The sequence below is a fragment of the Panthera tigris genome, chromosome C2, assembly GCF_018350195.1.
Source record: "Panthera tigris isolate Pti1 chromosome C2, P.tigris_Pti1_mat1.1, whole genome shotgun sequence".
Classification (NCBI taxonomy): Eukaryota; Metazoa; Chordata; class Mammalia; order Carnivora; family Felidae; genus Panthera; species Panthera tigris.
Window position 1 is genome coordinate 88,257,441 of NC_056668.1, and position 17,350 is coordinate 88,274,790.

Sequence of the window (17,350 nt, forward strand, 5' to 3'; positions counted from 1 at the left end):
TTCAGAAGGTTGGGGTGGGGCCAGGAAATGCCCACTGACCGTTGGAAGCTGGACATGTTCTGCAGAGTAAGGAGATCCTATAGAATTAGAACCTATAGAGTGACATCTGGAGGAGCAATTAGGAGGAGTGGGGGGAGGGCAGGGGAGATGATGGTAAGTGATGATCAGGACATGAAAGCACTCTCCAGGAACCCTCAGATATTCAATAGGGAATTCAATTTCCTGAAGAAGGGGACTCAATGTTGAAAACCTGGCACTGAGATTACGTGTGTGTGTGTGTGTGTGTATTTTATACATATATAATATATATATATATATATATTATATAATATATGTACACTTTTTTAAACTTTAGTGCCTGCTAGTGGCTTGTCTGTGGGCAAATTAGCATACATGCAAAACACAAAAGGCAGCAAACACATTAGTAGAAAAAAATACACTTAGTTTTGTACCTTGGGTTATTATCATGGTTTTATAATGCATGCATATAAGATAGTCATCTTTCCTGACTTTGAAATTGCTTGTAGCTTGTCTAATTAAATTAAGCATATCACCATATTATTGTATTCCATAAACTGTATCAAAAACTCCCAAATCTTCTGCACCCAAAGGCATTATAGCATTTTAGTTCATGGTGGGCATTTACATTCTTAGGGACTAAAGAGTTTTAATGTTTTCCCAATCTCTTCTCTGAGAGTTTGGTTAGCATATTTAACTTTAAACACTGTAAATATATTTCTTGTGGGTTTACTTAAGAAATATAACAAAGAGGCTTAAAACTTCACATGCTAACCTAGATCTATCCTCTCAAATTTATCCCTAAGAAGAAAAGCACCAACTTTGACACACCAACACCACAGAAAGTCATTCCCATTCTACACCACCAGCACTGGTCCTGAAACCAATCCCAAGACCTTGATTAGGTCAGTGGCCAATCCCCTGTAAAGTAAAACACACACTAAGGATGAATGTCTATCTCTGGGAGAAAATGTGGACATCCACATCAATATCCTGCAGTATGTGCTGCCAAGAACAATTATAGAGTTTTTGAAAAATCAGGCATATAATTTGTCGTTTGCTGTCAAATTGGCCATTTTTTATACAAGTATAAACTGGTGGACCAACTGCTCATTATTAAGTTGATATATTTTGGATAGAATTAGCCAGCTTAAATAAGAATAGAATCCTAATTGTCAAAATCCTTAAAGGTCATCTAATTCAAGCACTCAGTTGATGTCAGAATGTCATTTTCACAGGTATCCATGGAGCCTATCACTTCCAATATCACTTCCATGGAGTCATTGGTCCATCACTTCCAATAATGGGTGATCTAGTCTATTTTTTGGCAGTTCTGATTGTTAGAACCTAAGTAGAATCAAAATCTGCCTTCCTGTTTTCTATATATTGGTTTTAGTTTTACTACTTAGGACCTTTGAAACAATCTAATCTCTCTTTCACATGGCAGCATTTCAAATATTTCAAAATACTAGATTTTTCCTGCCTCTTAGTTTTCTCTTGCAGATCGTAAATAGTTCCTCTTAAGGGCATGAGTGAGCCTCAAGTGGCATTGTGTTAAATCCTTTGTAATCCTAAATGTACCAATGGGATGGGTAAAGTAACTCTAAACACTGGCTCCTTAAGATATTAATAGATGTACATTCTATATACAAACTCTGGGCTAAAAAAGTCAAATAGACTTCTTCGTTACAGGAATTTGGAGTCTTTAATATGCTGGTAGGCATCTGAAACTCCAAGAGTGAAGTAATGTAAAGTATTTCCCAAACAAAACATTTTTAACAATAATATATGGAAAGCACATGGATTTTCAAGTTATTATCCTGAGTCCCATGTTCAACATTTCCACTTCCTATGTGACCTTGAGGAAATTTCTTAATCTCCCAGAGATTCATGTTTCTTCTTTTGTGAAATTTGAATAATAATGCCTATGTCCATGTTTATTGGGAGAACTAGAGATACAGTAATATTCCTGACACCATGTCCAGCCCATAGTTACTGCTCATTAGATGGTAGTAATTTTTATATTCCCATATGTGCTAGTGAATTACAAACTTTCCAAATTAATCATATTAAATATAACTATTTCCAAATGTATAAAATAAGGGAAATTCATGAGTGTTTGTGTTATATTCTTGTTTCATCCTTCCTTAAAGGAAACCCACTCCCAAATATTCCCGCCTCCTCTAAGCAGTAAAATAAATACAGTTGCAAAACAGGCTGGGATTTATAGAAAAGGAAGGAGAAAATTTAGGACGTCTCTGAGGGCTATGTATATTGGATCACTACCAGAATTAAAACAATTAACCCAATTGCAGTATCTTCCCACCCCTTGGAAACAAGAAGCAGAGAGTCGTCAGCTATAAGAAGCAGAGATATGTACTTCCTCAACTCTCTCTTTGCAAATTACTGTAATTTATGTTAAAATGGGTCCTGTTGTTCTTGGGGTATTTATAGGGAGAGTAAAACAGAGTTCGTAGCATGAGAAGCTACTAATGGATCAACCTTAGCAGTGGGTAATAACTACCTTGTTGGTCAGTGTAATGATTAGATGAAATACTATGTATAAAATGCCTAGGACTGAAAAAAAAAAAATCAACTACTGTCATGATCATCACCACCATCATCATCCCCTTCAGAGAAGGAGCTAAGCACCCCTTCTCAACATGTTGTGGAGTAAGCAGAGACGTAGAAACTTGATCTCATAATAGTGTGGTGAAGCAGAGCTAGTGGGGTAGGAGAAATCCCAGCCTAGTGTCAGTTCCGGTGCCAGCTGTCCCAGTCTAGCTGTTTGACCTCGAGAAAGTTATTTTTTGTCTGTGAGGTCCTCCATGTCCTCAAACTCCTTGAGCCTTTCTAGCTCTAACATTCTGACCCCAGACCCACCTGTGCCCAGGGACTGATTGTGAAGGTGGACACTGGCATGTTTGGGATTGACCAGGGAGGGAAATACTGATGACCAGGAAGAAAGAGAAGAACAAAGCCCAGCACACTAGGGGCAGCTCCTCAACTAGAGAGTTCCAAGAGGAGAGTGGGGCTGTTGAGATGATCTGCTGAAGGCACACCCTCCCCACACACCCACACGGACTGTCCTCCTGGGACACTGTGCTTTGGATCACAGTGTGTGAGTTGGTAGCTGTGTGTGTGTGTGTGTGTGTGTGTGTGTGTAGACTCTGTAAGGTTGTCAGATAAAATGCAGGATGCCTAGTAAAATTTGAATTTCAAATAAACAAATTTTTTTACTATAAGTATGTCCCAAATACTGCATAGAACATACTTATACCAAATAGTCCCATCATGTATCTGAAATTCACATTTCACTGGGCACCTTAGGATCATATTTGCTAAATCTGGCAGCCCTGAGCCCCCAAGGTTAGCCACCCATAAACAGTGCATAAAAAGTTACCCGTTACCACTTGAATTTCATGTAGGATCAGCCCCTCATACACACCCTTGATTGGCACCTCTGAAAGCATCAGCTTATTTGATAACTGGTCAAGGCCAGAGCATCATTGGACATGGAACTTGAAGGTATGTGCTTAAGTAGGAAATCCATTTCTTTTCCCTGCTCATGCAGACAGCATAGTAAATAACTGAGTAAATGTCTTTGATATTAAACTATCTGGATCCAAATCCCAAACTTTTGGTGACTGGTTGTGTGGCTTTAACCGAGATCCAAAATTTTGCAAGCTATAATTCCCTCCTTTGTAAAATGGGGACAGTAACATGTACTTCCTAAGGCATTCCTCGTGAGATTGCCGAAATACTCACAACACAACAGGTAGTAAACACCCAGCAAGGGTCACTGAGATGATTGTTTTTTATGTATGAATATACTGTTTCTTAAATGATTAAATTGATGGAATAGAACAAATTCATTTTTTCTAGCCCTCATTCATTCCAAGAAAGGATGACGTAGGTAAGAAACACATGCCATGTTCAGGAGAGAAAACTTGTGTAGGGCAGGTGATAATGAGGGTAAGAAAGCAAACGCAGTACTGGATGTAGCCTTGAGAATTCCCAACAGAGCAACTGTTCACCCATTTGCCGAAGGTGAAGAAAATTATCTGGATTTCCAAACCAGCTTTCAGGAATAGCATAGGGAGAAAGGCTAGTGTCCATCTTATCTCTCCAATTCTTACAGGGAAAGACCACGTTTTACTTTTTGATCTCCAAAGTAAAAACTTTATAATTTTGGTAGGTATCATTTCACTGTCCTCCATTATTTTTGACAACTAAAATATGAATCTCTGTCCCTAAACTCAAACTGGGGAAAAAAAGTAAGTATTTTCCTTCCATCTACTTATTTCTGCCTCTGAGCTCCATTCCATACTAGAACCTTAATCTTGGACACTTCAGAGTTCTGTCCCTGTCCCTGCATTCCCAACAGTTGCATCTAAATTACATTCAGGGGTCTATACGATATGCTAATGGAGGCAGGGGAGTGGTGGACAGGTCTTCGGGTTCTGTGCCTTCGTCTGCACAATTTCACCCCTAAGACATTCCTCACCTACCTCCTCTGTAGTCCTCCACCCACATCAGTATTTGCTCAGAAAGTTATAAAACTACAGAGCATGGCAAAGTAGTGATTTACTGTTAATTGAATATTGATAAAGGAGGAGGGGAAAAGTTAATTGAGTTAATTAGTTGCTTAGTTGCTAAGGTAAATTTTCTCCCGGTTGGAAAGAAGTTGTCTCAGGATTAGAGCCAGCCTTTAGAGAAGGAGATACACCATCAGCTTTCCACTCTCAGCAAAAGACTGAATAATTAGAGCTAGGTGGTAATGCAAGGAAGAGGCTCTAGGAGTAAGAGTCCTTGCAAAGCTTCCCGCAGCAGAGGGACATCAGCCCCAAGAAAAAGCAATGAGCTCTCTTCCAGGAGAGAGCCAGCTAATCAGTGGTATCTGCACACGACCGCTGCGTAAGGAAGCCACAAGAGAAAGGGCTACAAACATTTTTAATACCCAAATTACAAGTGCTTCCCAGGGAAGCTGAGGGAAAATGCCGAGGAGTTTTATAAGTGAGACAAAGGAGACGTTTTCAAGAAGACAGAAAGGGAAACAAAGTTCCATCACGTTGGGAGGATACTTCTAAGGTCAAAGGAAGTGGTCCGGCATTCGCCTTTTTGAGGAGTAAACTTAACCTCTGAGGAAAAGCAAACAAACAGTAATTACAGATAACTAATGACTCTCATTTTAATGATTACATCATGGAAAAATTTAAATTTGCTGAATTGTGTACCATGTCTCCTCACTTAAGCTGTCTAAAAGATTCCACTCACCGGTCCTTTTTATCTATTAGCAGGTCCTCTCAAACATTGTCCAACGGTAACTACCAAAATTACAGTTCCTATGGCCAAAAGGAAGTGACCCTCTTTGTGTTTTAAAACTGGTTCTGGAAGCCCTCAGGTCCCAGAATCCTCCCCCCAGCATGAGAAAAGGAGACCAGATCCCCCCTCGACATCTTGATTCAGGTTACGTGAGATTTCAGTTACGGGACAAAGTGTTAGTTGCCTTAAACTGGGCCCCATATATCCAGCTGCCTGCTTGACATCTCCCCTGGGAGGTCTTCGTGCCACTTGAGAAAAAACTGCTCTCACAATATTCCTTCCCCAAACCAGCCTGTCTCCCGGAGCTCCTTCTCTCTGTGGAGTCCTCCCCAGCCTTCCCAGGCCAAGAACCTCCACGCCATCCTTGGCAAGGTTCTTCCTGTGTCTCATCTACCCCTAATTTCCATCTTGTTCTATTCTCCAAATATTTTGTTGAAATCTTCCCTTCCTGTAGATCTGTAGCTCAACCTCTGAAACGTAAGCTGTGTCCTCTCTGCTCTGCCAGAGCTTCCTATGTGACTAGATGCACCCTCATCTGCTTTGCTTTGCCTCTAACTGTTCAACACTCCAGCTGGAGTATTGGTTGTGACATGCAAATCAGATGAGGTCATCCTCTGCTCAAACCTTTCAGTAGCTTCTTGCTTTTCTTAGGATGAGGCTACAAATGACCAGTGTTGATCTCCACATCCTACCCGGTGTGGTAATCGCTAACCTCTTCAACATTTATCATCCTCCCTGTACCCCTTTTCTCCCTTCACAGCAGCCCCACAAGTCTGGTAGTTACATCATTCCTTCTCTTGGGGCACCTACTTGATACTTGCTCAGCCAAAGCTTACTTCCCCCAGAATCTTGCCCAGGTCTAATCTCACATGAGAGATGGTGGAACACCCAGTCTCTCCCCTGTAGCCCTTCTCTTGTGGTTTTATATTAGTTTCTCTGATGGTTAGACAAAAACATCACTCTGCCCCACTGGAGTAAACACTTAGACTCTATTTTGGGTTGCTCTGTGTCCATTCAAGAAAGATACATTGAAGTACTAATCCCCAGTACCTGTGAATGTGACCTTACTTGGGACTAGAGTCTTTGCAGATTTAAGCAAGGTAAGATAAGGTCATTAGAGCTGGTCTTAATCCGATAGGACCAGTGTCCTTATTAAAAGAAGGAAATTTCCTCACTGACACCAACACACAGGGAGGGTCTGTGAAGACACAGAGTGAAGATGGCCAGAGACAGATTAGAGTTAAGCCACCACAAGCCAAGAACACCTGGGGCTACCAGATGCCGGGAAAGGCAAGGAAGGGTCCTTCCCTAGAGGCCCTGGAGAGAGCATGACCACTAAAAGCATCTTGATTTCAGACTTCTCACCTCCAGAAATGTGAGGGACTAAATTTCTGCTGTTTTAAGCCACCTAGCCCATGGTACTTTGTTATAGCAACTCTAGGAGACTAATATGGACTGTAAGCCAGAAGAAGCAGAGAACTTATGTATTTTTACTCCTCATTGCTTTCTCATCCTCCACCACGGTGCCTGGTTATGTAATCACTTCCTGTACCAATAATATTCAAATAGGAAAGGGGACTTTCACAATCACCTGGCAGCCAAGTATGCTTGCCCACCCACAAAGTACTCCCCACCCTTAAGAGGGTTCACGCACATGCCTCTGAAACATGTTAATAAGGAAAGAACTGCTTCATGCCATGCACAGTTTCTGGAGCCAGGATCACCTGAGGCACCCAGGCGGAACATCCTTCTTCCCCTGAATGATCTGAGTCATTGCATAATTGTCTGCTTTACTTTGGTCGCACAGATATTTAGCTCTGCACATAAGGTGTGGTAATTGGTTAGTGGCCAGAGAAAACAAAACACATGGCTCCAAAGAACGTGCCTACGAAAAGCAGTCCTTTTTACATTAAACTGAAATGCAGCCCTGACAGTCCGTTGCAAATGACTCCAAACGATCAGTTTACTGAGTGCTGAGCACTGAGAGATGATGCCATCTTTGTCTTTAAATCTAGTCAGAGCAAACAGAAGTGTGTGAAACAGGAGTAGCAAACACAGGAACACACCATGGTCCACAGGTGCCAGGTTCATTGCACAGAGCAGAAGTCAAGGATCACTGGAGATGATCCATGATGTATTGAGTAAAACAACAGCAACAAGATAAAGCAAGAGCAAGTTATGGTACAGTATGTTTAATATGAGCCTCTTATTGAAATATTTTCAGGTAGAAAAAGCCAATCTGTACACATGCCTCTATATGTCTAGATAATCACAAAAAAATAGGAATTAGGAAAATAAATGGCAGTGTATGGGTGGCAGAAGAGGCACCTTGAGATTTCATTGTCATCTTAGATATACCTGCATCACTTGAATTGTTTAAGTGACACTCTAACTTGAGTGATCAAAATTTAAAACTCCCCACCAACAACAAAAAGTATTTTTTTAAGTAAAATACCTATCTTTACACCATCCCAAAATGATACGGGAGTCTGAGGGCGACAATGTTGGCTGTCAATCCTTCTATCAATTGTCTCAGGTAAGAATAATTAAGTTGGGGGGGATGGGGTGGGGAGGAAGCCTCACTCTCTCTCTCTGTGTGAAAGGTCCCATCTGGCCTCTTTGCAGCAGGGAGCGCTCCTCTGCAAATGAGCACGGTTCAGCACATGTGTTGCAGAGAAACCAGTGATTTGGGTTTCACCCCCTCCACCCCAGAAAACAAACACATAAATAATACATTTGGTGCCAAAAGAAAATCCTATCGCCATGATTCAGAGGCTTGCATTTAGCAGAAGGCCGCTACAGTGTGCAATATTTAGGTGGTTGGTAAGAGTGACTGAAGTCTTAATGTACCTGATAATGCCAAGTGTGAGGAATTAGTCAGGCCTGGGCTTGCAAGCAGCAGTATTTTAATGATTTATTGAATTTCTCTTAAGGTCAGTAGTTTATGATTTGCCATTTTAAAAATGCACTGTAAAAAAAAAACTAGATGTATATTTTGCTTTACAGGAACTGAATAGTTTTCTGAAAGCATTTTTTAAGTGGAGAAAATCAGTACAAATAGCCACTGCCAGCATACCCCGTGTCTAACCTAATCACATGAACTCCAGCCCAGATAAGCAGCTTTCTGAATGTTATTGGTGGAAATGTGGTTTTCAGAAGGAAAAGAGACTTTCCCTGGGTCAGAAGGTTGGTGTTATCAGCTTGCAACATTATTCATGTTGTATAATTTTACCTCTGGGACTATTATTTCAATTCCAGTGTACTGGAAATTCAGAGTTAGCCTAATCAGTCATCTCACTCAGAGCCTTCAAATGCATTTGCCCATATTCTGAGGTGCCTGCATGCCATGCGCATTTTCCCTGAGTAGTCAGTCCCAGGTAGAAAACAGTAGAGTTCATCAGGAAGCACTGTCAACTGCTTCCACCAGAAGCCTGGCTCTCCCAGGAATCCCCCACCGAGGACCTGATTCTCTCCCAACGTGGTGTGATTCCCCCATTCAGATGGAAAAGTAAGGTAGCATCTTACATGAAAATCATACAGGGAGGAAGAACACATGGCAAAATTCATACCTCCTGACTCCCACTGAACACTTTCTCTCCTAGACCATGTGGTCTCCAAAGATCTATGAATGTATTTGCTACGTAAGCAGATATGTATTAGGTGCCTACCGTGCGCTTCTGAGAGTATGACAGTGCATGAGCAGACATGGTGGGTGTCTTCATGAAATTCACTGTTTGATTGACAAGAAAGATGATGTAAAGAGAAGTGACATGTAGGGTGGCATGATAGAGGACATCCAGGATCCACAGCAGGGGCATCCAAACCAGGCTGAGCCATGTCAGCAACGTGAACTTTAGGTAGAAGTATATCCAACATGGAGAAAGGGCAAGTTCCCAGAGAGGGAAAACTACACGTTATGGGCCAGAAGTCTAGACAGCTTAGAGCCTCGGGTGAACCTGACGTCTCTGGTCTAGATGGGACAAAGATTGTGAAGAAAGAAATAGTGAGAAACAAGGTTGGAGAGGGGAGAAAGATGCTGAATTGTCTCTGGAATTCTGCCTAACAACAATGGGAAGGCACAAGATCACAGTTGAATTCCAGTAAATACCCAGGCTGCAGTGCAGACACTAGGTCAGAATGACCTGTCCTAGAAATTCAGAGGATAAATTAAGATTGTGGGAATGGGGATGGAAGGAAGCAGACAGAACTGACATCTAGGGAGTAGAAATGGCAATCCTTAATCCTTGCTGATTGCTTGAATGTAGCAAGAGGGAAGTCAAAAGGAGCCAAACCTGACTCCCTGGTTGCTGTTTTGGTCATCTGAGTAAAAAGACATGCCATTCATTCATAAACATGGGAAACACACCGGGAGGGGTGAGCTTGAGGCAGAAATCCAGGTTTACATTTGTGCTAACAGGATGCCTAGGGAGGGAGAGTTTTAAAATAATTACACCAGCCTTTTACCATCTGGAAAGAGAAAGTCTCCTTGGGGGAAGATGTTGTTGTTGTTCTTGGAAGAGCAGCCGGCCTGTTTTGTAAAAATTAAAGTTAAAAAGTACCCCCTTGCTTTGAGGAAAAACTTCCCCTCCCGAAGCTTGGGAAGGGAAAGCAGTCCCTTCCCTTAGTACGTGAAAAGATAAACCAGTTTGCTTAAAGAGCCCAGATAACTTCTGAGAGAAAATTATTTAAAAGTACAGACACCACTGGGTAAGGACTAGGGGCCACAGCCAAGCCTAGTGTCAAGACAAAACCCCCGAGATTCTCAGGAAAGAACTCACAGGAACAGGGTCTTCTGTCCTATTTCCCTCCATCCTGTGGGAGACAGCCAACTCCTGCACAGGGTTATGCAGAAGTTGGAAATCATTCCTTCCTGTCCTGAGTGTTGGGGAGTAGTATCTGTGCATGTGGGCTGGAACCCCAAAGTCCAAGACATATTCACTGAGGCTCTGGTAGGGGTCATGCAGAGAACCCAGCACAGGGAAGGGCTAAACATCATTGGGATAGGGCAGGGCCAGCTTTCAACAGTGAAACCGTGCAGTAATAAAAGCAATGGCAAGAAAAAATCCCTATGGACATCAGAGATTGACTTTCTTTGGTCAAAGTTAATTTTGGAACATTCTGGAAAAATCAGGGTTGACAAGAAGTCCGAGAGAAATGGATTAGAATCTCTGTTCATAAAGGCAGATGGACATTTGAGCTACTAAGTGGAAAACTAAGAGATCTGACTCCATATGCATTAAAAACTAGTGAACTAGGGCCTGCTGCTTACACATTTTTATGTTTAACATAATTGATACACTTTTCAAGCAATATTTCAAACCTATAGAAGAGAAAGAAATCTATGCTATACACTGATATATGGCCATGTGATTTCAAAGCACTTTTGTAAATGTGGGAAGCTTTTCTTGCCGGTTCATCTTCTTGTCTTCTTTATTCTGGCTATAAAACTGCTTTCTTTTTTTCCTGTAAGGGACCCATTCCATGTGGTTTACATCGGGCCAATCCTGCTCAGAGGGCTGACATTTGTTTGAGGAATGGATAGATATGTGGTCCAAATCAGTAAGACTCTTTTATTTTTTTTAACGTTTATTTATTTTTTGAGAGAAAGAGACAGAGCGTGAAGGAGAGAGGGACAGAGAGAGAGGGAGACACAGAATCGGAAGCAGGCTCCAGGCTTTGAGCTGTCAGCACAGACAGCAATAGGGATAGGGCAAGGACTATCCCGATGCGGGGCTCAAACTCACGAACCGTGAGATCATGACCTGAGCTAAAGTTGGACGCTCAACCAACTGAGCCACCCAGGCGCCCCCATATCAGTAAGACTCTTCCCCACCACTCTCCTGAGTGTAGGAAAGAAGCTCTTTCTCTGGGATGACCTAAAATGAAGTTAATGCTTAAAACCTGCTACATAATGTGGGAGCCTATGAACATTGTTAGGTTGAAAAATGCTATCATTTATGCCCCAAAAGATTGAAAAATACAGCATAAGAGATCACTTTTTGAAGGGAAGAGCACTGGGTTGCAAGACTTTGTTAATTTCCCCATGTTCCCTGAGGGGGTGTGGTCCTATCATGTGAAGGAAGGGGGAAATAGCATCTGTCCCTTCTTTCCAGATCCTTCTTCAGGGGTGGCACCTTTTCCCCTGAGAATCAGGCCAACTGGGAAGCCCGAGCTCCTGCTGGAAGCAGAGTTTCTGTTCTCGAGTTTGGAAAAGAAAAGTAGAACTCAGAGTAAATGACACCAGTAAAAAGGGCACATTTCTTGGCAGAAAAGGACAATGTAGCAAATGAGTTTGCCTAGTTTCTGATTTGATTATGGAGATTTTTTCTCTTTTTGTTCAGGTTTCCTATGTATATTAATGGGTTAATACCTATTAAATAAGTGAAAATCTGCTTTACCCAAGTATGTTTTACTGTAAAAGCCACATATTTCACAAAAGGATACAGATTCGTGGTGCTGACCCTGTGTCCAAGTGTAGAGCCTCAAACAAAAAATAACCCTTTACCATAGAAATGCAGGCTGAACTTGTTGGGATGAGCACTGGGTGTTGTATGGAAGCCAATCTGACAATAAATTATATTTTTTAAGAAAGAAACCCAGGCTGAAATCTGATTACCAGATTTGCTCTTTTTCTTGTGTTAGCTCCAACAGAACACAGACATTATGCGCATACACACCCATAAGTGTGTGCAGGTGCAGGATGTGTACTATATAAATTTTCATATATTTGTATATATGAATGTCTTTGCACATACATCATGTATATAGTGAATTAATACATATATTATTTACCTGTTAAGAGCATCAGACAAACAAGAATCAGCTAGTCTATATAATTCCTAGCTGGCTTATTTTCTTGCTGCAAACTATCCAGTGTTCCGGGTTTGCTAACAAGTAGCAAATTAGCTCTTAGATTTTGTCTCCATTTGTTTTTTTGTTGTTTTTTTTTCCATTTTTCTACCTGAGGAGGTAGAAGTGAGCTGTAAAGTAGTCAGAGGAAAAAAACAATAAAGAGCATGGATAATCCATACACTGGATAATCTCTGTCTTTGTAATTAATTTAATTTCCCATATTTATATAGCAATCAATAAAGAAATGCAAATGATATACAGATTATATTATTCCCCAAGTTCAGATGTTATACTTACTCATCCACAGTCCCTTAACTGAATGCCTTATACATGGTAGGCATTTAATAAGTATTCAATTACATTTTATAAATAATATGACCAATCTTACCCCTTTGTAAGTAACTTGAGTATATCAGTTGATACGACAGCTACATGGCTAACTAGGTCTTCCTCTCCCCCTCCCTCATCTTCCAGCATCCCTATTGTCCACAAGAATTAGATCTAAGATGGTCCTACTCATTTGTAACCCTGAGGCCTTGTGTCTCAATGATGCTTAAAATAGCATGGATAATGGAACAAGTGTGCCTGTGATTGGTCACTGACAGAGGCATTTTTGCATGCTCAATAAGCAAACAGAGGCAACCCCTTGGAATCTACATCCATTGCTATGGTGGCTAAATTGTGTTCACATCCAGCAAAATTGGAGTTAATTTTATTTAGTAGAAATAGGCTAAAACTAGCGTCCCAAGTTAGAATAGTTCTGCAATTTTACCATCCCATAGTGATCATGAAAAAATACTGTTCGTGAGTTTTCCTCTTTCATTTGGTTAAAACCCCCTCCTCCATATAAAATTAGATTCTATACTGATAGTATAATTACTGTATAATAGAGTTTGCTCAACTACTCAACACAAAATGCTTTGCTTTCATAGCATTTTAATATGAGCAGCATAATGGGCACCAGCTTGAAAATCAGCATGCAGAGAAGGAATCTAGGACCCCAAATGAGCCCAAGTTTGTAAAATTTGATTCAGCTGTTCAACAAACTAGTTAATTCTAACCGACTTGACATTTAGATATCAAAATTTTCTGTTCATCATCACGTGTTTTGGTTAAAAAGAAAACGGTCTGGCTTCACTCACACCATAATATGGACACCTGCCCTGTAGGGCGTCAGGGCTCACCATGAGTCCACCTCATTGCTTCATATGCAGCGGGGGGGACCTTATCTGCTCCACAGTCATGGCTCTGAAGCACCGATATTAAGAAGCCAGACGCTCCCCGTGATGCATCAGTTTTAAATTAAATTAGACTTTTCTATTTCTTCCACTAAATACTGCTTTTATGGACTTAATGGCTCTGTGTTGTACACCATACACTAAAAGCGTTTCCTCCTTTGGGGATAAGAGATTAACACAAGTAATATAGTGAAACCCCTTATTTACATAATTGCAATTTTCCTTTTGCCATAATAAAGGCCTTTTTGACCTTTTAAAAGTCCAATATTGCCAGAGTTAGCATAGTTCACACTGCATGCCACTTTATTCACTAATTTCTCTGAAATAACTAGTAAATGTTCCTATTGTTTGCTAAGAAACAACTAAAGGGCAACCAGTTTCTTTTACATACGTCCAATGATGCTAGAAAAGAGCCCCACGATGGCCTTTCTTCACTCGTTTTCCATAACGGTAACAACTTTAGAAGTCTCATTAGGTAACTTAAAATTAGGACATGAACTGAAGGAAACAATAGGACATCACAGGGCTTGGGCCATACTGCAGAAAACAACCCACTATATGCATTCAATTTTTTTAAAAACACATATTGATCTGGCTGAAAAGAAACATAGCTGCTGGGCTCATGCCATGCCTCCAGCCTGAAGGCACAATTCACAATGCCCCTGATGGCACTTCTCTAAAAAAGGGATACTCAAAAAAAGAGGAAAGAAAGAGAGAAAGAGAGAAAGAGAGAAAGAGAGAAAGAAAGAAAGAAAGAAAGAAAGAAAGAAAGAAAGAAAGAAAGAAAGAAAGAAAGAAAGACAGACTCCTAGGTCACCACCTTCCAAAATGTTTTCTAAAGTCCAAAGGACACTAAACTCCCGGAAATATATTTCAATATCCATTATTTAAGAATTTTTGCCCCTGAAAATTCCATGTAATTATTTTTGTTGGATGCTTTAAAGATGTTTTAAATTATAAACATACACATAAACATAAATGTTTTATTAATTGCACTGACTCGAAGCAATAAGAAACATCCTAGACAGTTTAAGAATTTCCCTGTATTGGTATTCTATGTTTGCAGCATTTCTCTTGCCCTTGCTCCTAAAAGAAATGGAAGGCGTTTATTGTAAACAATGTAAGTGTGGAACACAGCGATTCTCACCAAGCACCCCCTATACACACACTCTTTGAAGCCCCATCTAAAATTAGGTAGGATATAACTGGTTCTGGCCAATGGGTTGCAAGAGGAAGTGGCATGTGCCCTTATGGACTGAGGCAATGAAAAGCCTTTGTACAGCTCGCTGGTCTCCTCCCTGCCATGGTAACCAAAGGGGACGGATTGTTCCAGAAAGTGTAGTTGTAGATGCTGAAGCCCATGGTAGCTAGGTTTTATGAGTGACTAACAAACTCTCCTCACCCACCACCTACAAAGGTCAGGAAGAAAGAGAATTTCTTTTACATGTTTTTCATGTTTATTTATTTTTGAGAGAGAGAGACATTTACAGAGCATGAGTGTGGGAGGGGCTGAGAGAGAGGAAGACACAGAAACCAAAGCAGGCTCCAGGCTCTGAGCTGTCAGCACAGAGCCCAACGTGGGGCTCGACTCACTCCTGACTAGTAAGGCAGACACTTAACTGACTGAGCCACCCAGGGTCCCAGAAAACCAAATTTTTTTTTAACCAAAATATACTTAGCCTAGCCCAGTTAAAGCAATAATCCTACAGTTTTGCAGGGACAAACACGCTGTCCTTGACTAGACTTTAACCAGCTCCCCTAAGTACTCAACCTTGGTGTCCATCCTCATGGGGCCTGTATCACCCAGTTTTAGTAAGAATTCTCCTAAGTCAGTTTAGAGAGAATGCCCCACCCTCAATATCTGAACACCCTCCATACCTGATCACATTCCTCATCCCCCACTCTTCCCCAAGTGCTATCTGGTCACCCTGGCCTGCCTCCTCAAGAATCCTGTTAGATCTGTTTAACCGATAACCCCCAGCCTCCCCTCCCTATGCTTCTCTTAGTAATTTTCCATCCAGCGACACCACCCTGCTCCGTGGCTATAAATCCCCACTTGTCCACACTGTATCTGGAATTGAGCCCAGTTCTAGAGCGAGGTCTCTTTTCAGTTTCTGAATAAAATTTGTTTTGACCATTTTACTGTCAAGCTCTGGTTTTTCTTTAACAGTAGTGATTCCTTATACTGTCTCTGTCCATCCATTCATGCCACCTGGTTTCACTCACAACATCTAGATCAATACATAAGCACAACACCCTGGGAATTCTGTAAAGGAGGGTTTTTATGAACCTCTCTGTTCTCCCAAATTTGTTTATCAACACTAAATCAAATATAGAATCCCAAGATTAAGAAAAGATTGAAGAAAAATGTTGCTTGAAATTGATTTCTGGGGAAAAAGTCTACTAGTTTTTATCCTTAATATTCTATGGATCGTTCTAAAACGCCAATCTTAATGTGTAACACTACACCTGCACATTAATGATTAATTATTACTTTATTAGGAGCATACGTATGTTCATCATTGACACACTTACTACTAAGTGTGGAGGTTTGATTGATTTAAGAGATTAAGGGATAATTTTGTTTCCAAAACTCAATCTTCCATGGAGGCAGTATCTGCGTCTTTGGACTCTCTATAGGTGCTTCCTGTCACTGTATTTTGATGGATGAACACTCTATTCAGAACTCAAACTGTCTTCCATTTGTTCATAAAAGCTGGAAATGCAGAGAGAATTTGCTGAAAGAGCCACAGAAGAGTAAATTCCAGACAAATGTAAGACAATATGACAGAGGAGCATTTGGGCCAAAATAAAGCAAGCAAATTCAACAGTTCTAAAAAAGACTCTTTTTTTTTTGGTCAAATAGTATATTCAGATGTAGATTCAAACTGCAAGCCTGCTGGTTCACTGTCAGCAAAAAATGCTAAATAGGGGCTAACTTGTCTTCCTGGAGAGTGAGGAGCACAGTCAAACTGAAAAACCACCTGAAGTTTGAACCACAAACCAATTTAGATCAAGCTGAGCAAACAGACAGGTCTGCTGGCCAATTCAAAACCAAGTTATTTTTTTAAAAAGTATATAAGCACAAAGAAAAAAAAAAACTTTACATAAGGAAAAACCCAGAGAGCAATTTTAGGGACTAATAACATACTTCCCATTCAGATCCAACCCGGAGTGCGGCCTGGGGCGGTCCCCACTGTGCCTCCCAGCCCCCTATCTTCGTTTTGTGCTGATAAAATCAGAATAAAATGAAAGTCAAGGGCAGCCGGAGGACTGTGGGGGCTAGGGAGGAGGGGCAGTTCCACCCACTTGGCCCAAGTTAAAATGGAGGCTGTTACCGCTGAGAGCAGATTCGCACTTTTTTTTTTAAGCACCAGCTGAGCCTCTCTCTCAATTGCCCTCCACATGAGTCACCAGACAGCCACTGGGTGTGAGATTCTGGCAGCGGTAGCTCTTATCTCTGACACTCCTTCCTCCTCCCGCTCCTCCTCCTCAATCCTGACTTTCTTTGGTAATGGAGGAAAAACACTTTGAAATTCCTTTATCGGTCTTGGAAATGGTTTACAAACGATTCTTTCTGAAGGGGCTAGGAGTGTTTGCAAAGGTCAGTTTGGTCTTGTGAGATTTTAAAAGGCTATTAAACACATTTGCTGGCGTACCCAATACCTGTGTGTGAGGAGTGATTTCACTGAAGAATTTTGGGAGGGGCCTGTTTTAGGTACTGTCATCCCATGTTTATTGAAAGAGAGAAGTTACACGGCATGCATGAACACGACAGTGGTATTTCTTCAAAAATTATCTTTTTGAGATTATTACCAGCTATCGACAATGTCTAAATTTCTACTGGAAATACATTATACTATATACATAAGAACAAGATAACGTGTTCGCTTTTTTGATGGCACAACTGCTATAAA